We start from the raw sequence: 10,000 nt of genomic DNA, 5'->3' as shown, positions 1-10,000 counted from the left end.
TAAAAAGAAAGAAAAATGTAAAAAAAAAAATCAATTAAAATAATAATAATAATACAAATTGCATCTCACTGACTTTCACTGCATGAAACACATTTTCCAGATTTTTTTATATATTTTTTTGCATTGCACATTGATTTTGGGATAAATTGTTACTATTAACAATGATTTTACTTTAATACACTTTTAAATTTAATTGCTAAGTAGTTAATTTTAAGCATGGGGTCGGAATTGGGGATCTTAAAGGGAAAGTTCCCTCAAAAATGAAAATTCTGTTCTCATTTACTCACTCTTCACTTGTTCAAATCCAGTTTGAGTTTTTCTTGTTCTGTTGAACACAAAAGAAGATCTTTTGAAGAATGTTGGAAACCTGTAACCAGTGACATCCATAGCAGCAAAAACATATACTATGGAAGTTAATGATAACAGGTATACAACACTCTTCAATATACTTTCTTTTGTGTTCAACAGAACAAAGAAACTCAGGTTTTGAACAAGTGAAGAGTGAGTAAATGGTGACAGAATTTAAATTTTTGGGTGAATTGTCCCTTTAAACATAACCATGCAGAATAAGGCATTAATAAGTGCTTAAATACTAACAAACAGCCAATATACTAAATGCACATTAATAAGCAACCAGTTAATAGTGATAATTTGTCTTTAAGCTGCGTTTCACTTAAAAACCAAAAGCATAATTTGACTGATTTTGTTGGTACAACCTAATGTATGTTTAGTGATCAGGTTAACAATTCTATATTAAGGTATTGATACACAAAATATGCGCTTCATGAGCACTGCCAGGAAAAAAGACCATGCTGTGTGAATCTGGTTTTGATTTGTGCACAAGAAAACTTTTCCATCTTCAGAAAGCAGTCAGGATTGATCTGGTGTAAACTGAAAGAACGTTGACAGATTTATTGCATCTAAATTATGATGCTTAGTCCCTCAAAATGCATTAAATAGTTCAATATTACATCTAGGAGTTATAATCAGTTTATATAAAATATTCTTATTTTGGTGTTTGCAACCATTTAGATTTACAAAAGTACATAGAAAGTGTTGCCAAAGTGCGTTAAGGTTTCAAATAACTTGTGAATATCTGAAAATATGAAATCCTCTTTATGTAAAATAGATACAATTTACGCTGAATCATGTATATAAACATATTTAACAGTTACATATTACTTTAGGCTACAATTCTTGCTACTAATAAACAATTAACATTTGCCTCGAACTCCTAATTTGCTGCTTATTATTAATAGTTATTATGGTAGTAGTTGGATTTGTAGAATAAGATTATGAAGTCTTATTAGCCCCCCTGTTATTATTATATATATTTGAAATATTTCCCAAATGATGTTTAACAGAGCAAGGAAATTTATCACAGTATTTCCTATAATATTTTTTCTTCTGTAGAAAGTCTTATTTGTTTTATTTTGGCTAGAATAAAACAAAAAAACATTATTTTTAATGGTATTTTTTAAAACCATTTTAATGTCAAAAATATTAACCCCTTTTTTTCGATAGTCTAGAACAAATCATCGTTATACAATAACTTGTCTAATTACTCTAACCTGCCTAGTTAACCTAAATAAGCCTTTAACTTTTCAATCCAGATGGATGGGGCAACCATTACTGCATCCAAAATGGTAAAAAGCCTTGGAGTAACGATTGATGACCAACTAAACTTCTCTGACCACATTTCTAGAACTGCTCGATCTTGCAGATTCGCACTCTATAACATCAGAAAGGTCCGACCCTTCCTATCTGAACATGCAGCTCAACTCATTGTTCAAGCTCTTGTTCTCTCCAAACTGGACTATTACAACTCTCTACTAGCCGGGCTTCCAGCTAACTCTATCAAACCTCTTCAGCTGCTTCAGAACGCAGCAGCACGAGTGGTCTTTGATGAACCCAAAAGAGCACATGTCACTCCGCTACTCACCCGTTTGCACTGGCTGCCAGTTGCTGCTCGCATCAAATTCAAAGCTCTGATGTTTGCTTACAAAGCGACCTCTGGCTTTGCTCCTTCTTATCTGCTCTCACTTCTGCAGATATATGTACCCTCCAGAAACTTGCGTTCTGTGAATGAAATTCGCGTCGTGGTTCCATCCCTAAGAGGGAAGAAATCACTTTCCCGAACTCTCGCATTCAATCTGCCCAGTTGGTGGAATGAACTCCCTAACTACATCAGAACAGCAGAGTCACTTGCTGTCTTCAAGAAACGACTAAAAACGCAACTATTTAGTCTCCACTTTCCTTCCTAATCTTAACTGCCTCTCTGGCTATACCACTAACTGTACTCTCTCTCTCTCTCTCTCAAAAAAAAAACTTACATTACTAATGCTTTGCTTCTTAGACTTTACACACCTGAAACTTGTCTATAGCACTTGTTCACTGCTGCTCTTATAGTTGTGTAAATTGCTTCCTTGTCCTCATTTGTAAGTCGCTTTGGACAAAAGCATCTGCTAAATGACTAAATGTAAATGTAAATCTAGTCAAATATTATTTACTGTCATCATGGCAAAGATAAAATAAATCAGTTATTAGAAATGAGTTATTAAAACTATTATGTTTAGAAATGTGTTGAAAAAATCTCTCCGTTAAACAGAATTTGTGCGGAAAAATAAACAGGGGGGCTAATAATTCTGACTGCAACTGTACTTTATACATACTTATTAAACGCCAATATCTTAATATTAAGAATTGGTACTTAAAATAAAGTGTTTCCCATTTAATTATTGTGGCTGATTAAAATATAATAATCATGCTGAAGTTTGAATTAATAAAAATGTTGGTGAAACCTAATGGTTTAAAGGATAGTGGCAAAGCATAAAGAATGAAAATGACATTGCACTAGTATTTAGAAATGCATCAATGCATAGTTTTATTGTTTTAAATTTGCCAGACATATTTCTCCTATATACAGTATATCTATTGTTTCACTGATGATAAAAGAGGCACATTTCTTGCCTAATGCATGCTTTTCAATTTTGCCTGAGCAAGTATTGCGCAACATGACAAAGAACAAAAGAAGCATGGGCATTAGTCAGGATGGCACTTGCTAACGCTGCATAATCCTGCTCATTTGTAAATTTAGCTCGCAGAGTCATGCTGGAGATAGAACTGTATGGAAATTCCCAGGAAAAAGCACACAAAAGTGCATCCTTATGGAGTTGTATGACAGTCTAACTCTTCGCCGTGACAGACGGCCTCAGGGGGTCAGAACAATCATGAGGGCAAAGTAATCCCGCAGCGTGTTCCTCGCACAGCTGTTTTCTGTCGACGCACACTCACAGATCCCACTTCCTCCTCTTGTTCTCTTCATTGACTACCAGCAGAAACAAGCAGGAATTTGTTCTTTTGTGTGGAGGAAGTGACAGAACATCCATGAGCTACAATAAGTGATAATTAGCAGCAGAAGACTGAATGATGTCTTAAGCGAGAATAAAACCTTCGGGGTAAAGATTTACCACTAATACAAACAGCTGCATTACACATTCCTGGGAGAACAAATTTGTTGCCTGCTTTTAGGTTGAAACTTGGCAGATTTACGTGCCCAACTGTGCCTGTTGATGTCATGAATTAATTACAGGAAAACAGAAGATAATGTGAGAATTAATAAAGCAGATGTCATGAGAGGGGTAACATGCATGTTGTGGGTTTACTGTTGGACTGAACTCACTGCCTCCTGCGGTTTTCGGGGGAAGTGATAAGGAGAAGCGTTGGCCAAAAATTCATTATGGGAGTGAGGTCTTACCTTGAGGATATTTTCATAACTTTGGGTTCATGCTTGTTTTGACATTTCTTTAGGATAACATCTTGAAATCACAAGTTTTGGGGGCTTTGAATGACTGATGGTAGCTGGTGGGAGTTGAAGGGTCAGGTTCCGCCTGACTACATTTCCCAACGGTTCACAAGGAACTATGTTTGTCAGTGATTTTTATTGCATGTCAATCTCATCTAAGAAGCATAATATGCTTTTAATGCTAAAGTTAAAGTATTCAGACAAAGTGCAATCACAAGCTCTTGACACATGCACACTATAAAGATTCATCCTTATCCAGAGTCTGCTGCTTTTCTCTCCAAAATTTATGTACAACAAAATGGTTCTATATGCACTCAAAATGCATTTGTGGACATCTTTCAATGCCCTTACACAAGAGCTCTTCAACACAAGGTGTTTCCACCACCCTATATTAATGCACACTTTAAAACTTACAAAAAAATGTGGTGGTTTTAGACTTGTGTGAAAAAGCGTTAATGCGAACATTACACCAACGTGGCCAATCAGCTTTCTTCACTAAGCTTGCCTATTTTACTGTTGGTTACTACCAATACTACAGACAGCAGCGCTAAAACTTGGCAATATTTCACAATCAGAAGCCTATTAACAAGATGGCTGAAAAACAATAAATGTGTTTATAAATGCATGTGTTATGTGCAATAAAATGCCTGTTATACTCATTTAAATAGCTTTACAGCCAATATTTAAGCCCTCAGAATTCATTTACACAAGTGTTTTTCTTTGCCTTCAGTGGTTTGTTTATTCTTATTCTTGACTGTTTAGATCATTTCAGTGTGGCGATGCCATTGGCGCATGAACATTTCCTGCTTGTTGTAAAACTATTTTAATAACTGTAACAAGAGGTAATTCAATCATATCTCAACGTTAAAACAGCGGCCATACTGTTATTTATCAATATGTGGATCTTTTAGGACTCTCTGGAGCTGTAGAAATTAAAAATGTAAAACAGGAAATCCGTTGGGACCATTGTTATTGTTTAAATCCCTCAAAATTGTATATATGCAATTATGCGCGGCTTAATTTTTCTAATCGCACATGTGATTTGAATTGTTTTCAGACTCAAAGAAATACATGCCACAGACTATATCTTTGTGAAAAGTAAAATACATTGCTCTAGATACGTTACAGATGAAAAATCCACTAGAGGGCGTTGTCTACATTTTTTTTATCTGAAAAACTTACTTAGGCCAGTGTTTCTCAACCACGTTCCAGGAGGATCATTGCACATCTTTCATTTCTCCTCAAAAAAGCACAACTGATTCAGATCATCAACTCGTTAGCAGGGACTGAAAGACCTGTAATGGGTGTGACAAGCAAAGGACACATCCAAAACATGCGTTGTTGGTGGTCCTCCAGCAATGTGGTAGAGGATCACTGACGTAGGGCACATTTTGTTAAAAGTTTCAGATACATATCCTTCTTGAACACAACCATAAGAAGGCAGTGCTTGTCTTACAGATAAGTGTCTTACAGATAGTGAAAGACTGACCTAAACCCAACCAACAGTGTTTTCAAAAGCCAATGTAAGAGAAAACACCACAACCATATATGGTTTCCTTGATTTTACATTGCATTTATGTCTTTTGAGAAATCGTGCATCACCAGACTCGAATCTGAGCTTATTTGATTACAAATCATAGACACCACTAAGCTGTTTTGTGATATTTTTTTGGTGCTTTCCAAAAACAATTGCACAAAAAGTATCCTATATTTGTTGATAACATGTCCCTGTACATATCATTAGTGTGAAGGAACAAAATTGAATGGCGTCGTACTGTCCCAAAGCAATCATCTTTCATAGAAATTGCAGTGTGTTGAAGAACATTTTAGCACTTTCACAAAAATGTAGGCTGAAGCGCGTGTTTCCAATAAGCTTGTGTTGGTTGTTGCATTACTTTGTCCATAAGAGGTCAACACAGAACTGGACTGTTTTTCTGAAAAGTCTGAAAAGTATATGGAGGAACAACAACAAACTACTGAAGACTGCAAAAAAGCCCCTGTGTGTTTAAAGGAATACAATATATTGCAACTCTTACTTAAAATGGACAAGAATGAATCTTTCTAATGTGAATGTGTTGAGCCCAGTGAAGTTGACATTAAAAGGCTATGCAATTGGGCCTGTTTAAATCACATTTTTGAGGTTCGTTCCCAGCTTTCCCTGCTTTTTAGGCTTTCGTGTTCCAGCTTGTTTGCTCTGTGACTGATGTGACAGTGCTGGGTTTTATAGCCTATACTGAAAGCATGAAGTTGGACAAAGGCCAGACAGTATGCTGAACCGCTAAAAACCCAGGAATTTAGCTCATATCTCACCGGCAATGACACGAGAGCAAGTGAGAGTGATAACAGGAATAAAACGCAAACCACGCGTTTACAGCTCAGCCTCATTAAGTTTCCTCGATGAAGGAGAAACTTGAAAAATCATTTAGCAGGGCATGTGAATACCTTCACCCGGAAATCCACCATGCTAACTGTTAGCAGACAAAACATCACACTGTTATTTTTGTTTCTTTATTTGGCAAAGCTATCTGATTAAGAGGGCACGGTGATGTTTGGATAAGTGCTCATAGCATGAGTCTAGCGTGAGACTCAATTCACACTTAATAGACAGTGATTGTTTTGCCCTCGAGATGATGACTGTAAAGTAAACAGCATGTCGTATATTAATCACAGACCTGGCCAGACATCTCAATATCTGTGATGGCTAAAGTGTTTAGCCTCATGCTGTTTATGGCACCACTTGTTTATTGGTGTTGATCCAGGTATTAACTCTGCCCTGTTTCCCATGAATCTCAAGAGAAAGTGGAAAGACTGCTTACAGATGGTTATTAGTACACAGATGACAGTCTCTAAAGAAGAATGGCTGCAAATGATTTGCTTTGAGGAACTATAAGGGCAACCTCGTGATGCAGTGTAAATAAAAAGCACTTTTTTTTTCTTAGTTCTCATTTCTCGTTCCTTCAAGGATGATTGTAATGATAAAGCAAGGCAAGTCTGGAAAAAGATTTAAAGTCTTAATGGCAAACAGCCATAACGTAAAAGCCAAATGTTGTTTCTTGATCATGTGTGGCAAAAACGTTTCTTTTTTTACTCTGTTGAGTTTTATGAAGCTGTCAATTAAACACTATTCTGCATTTAAAAATAAACTTCATGATGTTGAACTGAGATTAATTTAAAATAAACAGTCATGCACATTATCCATTAGTGCCGTTCACTTTTTGAGCTTATTTTAAAGGTGCAGTATGCAAGTTTGACACCCAGTGGTTGAACTAGGTCTTGCACTCCTGGATCAAAACAAATGCAAGCGCAGGTTGCCAGATTGAGGACAGGAGCGAGTGATTTAAACCGCAATCTAAATAAAAGCAACAGCACCTGATAGAAGGAATATTTTCCATATTAAAAGGAGTTTTTATCCTAACCAACACCTTGAATTGATATATTAGAAACAGCTTCTATTTCTCAAAGTGAACAACAGAAAACTGACAATGATCACCTCAGGTACAGCTCATGTGCTTTATTCAGTGTTAAATGCTAACAATGTGAGTTTGAATGCCATTTTACATGACATTTATTGCCATACTACTGAAAGCAGCAGCATAGTTCTCCTCAGATCTCTATAATAAACCGTTTAAAATTGAACTTTAGAACTAAACACATATCAGTAATTCAGCATCTACATTTAATAATGTTAAAGAGGATTAATATGTATTAATTCGATTATAACCTTACCATTTCGTGAGTGCATATTCTGTGGTTCTGAAAGGCTGTATTTAAATTTCTGTTGTGTTTCTGGGGCAAACAGCCAAATTGCTCATCACTGCGTATCTCATCATGAAGCATGTTGTTAGGACACGCGGTTAACCTTACAATGTAACCTGCTCACCTAATGTTTATGATTGTAATATTTATATTATTTGCTAATTAATAACCTCATGTGAAACTGAATCTGCATCTGAGTCTGCTACTGTCCACCGGAGGTTGTATTTTGGTCACCGACCCATGCTTTGAGAGCCTTTCTGAACGAATGAATGAAATGTGCAGTTTTCCATCAAGGCAACCCAGAGTGCTGAAATATAATTGGCTAAACTGGCATTGGGCGGGTTAAAATGACCAAAACAAACACAGTGTTCCGGCACAGAAAACACATGTTCAAAGCAGTTTATCTGACTTCAGCATTGCTTTTCAGATGAACAAGAAAGTTCACTTAAGATGTTTCTTAAATATCTGCAAACATATGATGGTATTTTTATGCTTTAGAAGAGTCAAAAACTTACATTCAGCACCTTTGAGTTAGTTCAGGAGTATTCTTTTCCATTATAAAGAGCTTTTTTAAGCACTACAAGCTCTCATGACTTAAATCAACCAGCATCAAAGAGAATCGCAATATTACAAATTTTAATGTAGTATATGAAAATCTGAAAAAAAGAGGAAAGTACAAGACTGTGGAGGATACAGTTTTATGAGGGTAAGAACTACAATCCCATAAGGCACTGCGAATGACACAATAGGCTATATGCACAGCTAGTGTTTTTCAGCCAATGGTAAACTTCAGGTGAAAGCTTAATTTGACTATTTTTAATATCATAAGGTTCCTTTTACAGCATCGATGTTGTAATGTCATTAAAATACAATCAGTTAAATAGACTTAAGCTTACATTTAGTTGTTCAAGCGTAAAACGAGATGCAGGCTAGCGCAGAAACTCCATTGAAAATACTGGGGTAAAATAAATCATATTATAATGACATGGCAGGGGAAAATGGAATTTAATGCAGTGCTTATTGTCTGGTCTGAGACCCACTTTATTTGGTATATCTATCAGGCAGTAAGGATCACTGTGGCGGGGAAGGCGTGGTCGAACACCCCGTGATGGTGGAAAGCGGGTTGGGAGGCCGATGGCTTAAAAAGCGTCTCTCCGACTCAATCACTGAGAAGAAACCGGTGTTAATCATAACTCTCATTGACCTACTTTTTCACCCGCTGGTCCCCCAACCCATTCTCCACCATTGCGGGGCATTCGACCACACCTTCCCAGCCACAATCACAGATTTTTAAATATATTAGACCTTAAATATGGCAATTTTATAATGGAAAGGCTGGCTGGCTGAAAATTAAAAATCTGTGTGCATATACCCCATTGATTTAAAAATATTAGATAAAAAACTATTACGTTCAAGTTGTTATTGTGAAATAATATGCATATGCAAACATTTAGGCATTCGGATTAGGTCATTTGGTGATCACGCAAATGGGTGGAGTTAAAGATATATTTCGCCACATTTTACATACTGCAACACTAGTGAAATATCTTGCACAGCATCATGGGTAATGTAGTTTTATACACAAATTTCATTATTTAACATTGCATAATGTGAAATGATAAGTTCAAAAAACATATACACATATACAAATTAATTTCCCTATGGTTTTTTTTTTTAATTTGCAGAACCCAACTGTTCTGCTCTATAATGGATGGTCCCACTTTATATTGTGGCTTAACTACATGTACTTACTTTCAAAAAAATAAATACAATGACTTACTGTGTTCATAATGCATTGCAGAACTCTTCTGGGGTTATTGAGGGTAAGGTTAGGGACAGGTCTGTGGGTATGTGTAGGTTTAGGGATGGGTTAAAGAGTAAGGGATGGTTTATGTACTATGTATTATGTATTATGATACATGTATTATGTATGGGATTACAGAAATTAATTACAATGTAATTACATGCCTGTATTTAATCAAGCATAAGTTTAATGTAAAAACCTGTATTTATACAATAAGTACATAATAACAAATTATTAATTTCAGTGTAAGTACATATTAGTTGAGGTCTCAACTAATATAAAGTGTGACCTTAAACAATGAACGGCATTTAAATCTCACTGAATGTATTAGATTACATTGTTAAAACAAAAATGAATGTAATTTAATTTAATTTATCAGGTATGTGTAGCTGCTTAAGAGGACAGCTTGAAACCAGCATATCTGGGTGTAAATGACAATAGAAAAGAGCTTTTACAACTCGAACTGACATCTGATATTTACCTCTCTCCCAAAACAGTTCAAAGCAAATGAAGTCAGACAAATCCAGATAAGCCCAAGGCATCAGAGGGGGGCTTTATGTCCCAGGTGTAGTCTGGATATCGTTCCTATTCCCTGAAGGAAAACAAACCACAGACATGATCACGGCTTAACTAAA

General features: G+C 36.0%; 1 protein-coding gene across 1 annotated transcript in view; it reads left to right on the top strand.

Moving 5' to 3' along the window:
* Positions 1–10,000, top strand: part of si:ch211-191i18.2 (uncharacterized protein LOC564095 homolog) — a 27,196-nt gene that overhangs the window by 387 nt on the left and 16,809 nt on the right. The window lies entirely within an intron of this gene.

Source organism: Danio aesculapii, chromosome 19 (genome assembly GCF_903798145.1).
Source record: "Danio aesculapii chromosome 19, fDanAes4.1, whole genome shotgun sequence".
Taxonomy (NCBI): domain Eukaryota; kingdom Metazoa; phylum Chordata; class Actinopteri; order Cypriniformes; family Danionidae; genus Danio; species Danio aesculapii.
The sequence above is the reverse complement of the archived record's forward strand: the minus strand, read 5'-3'. Positions and strand labels throughout refer to the sequence as shown.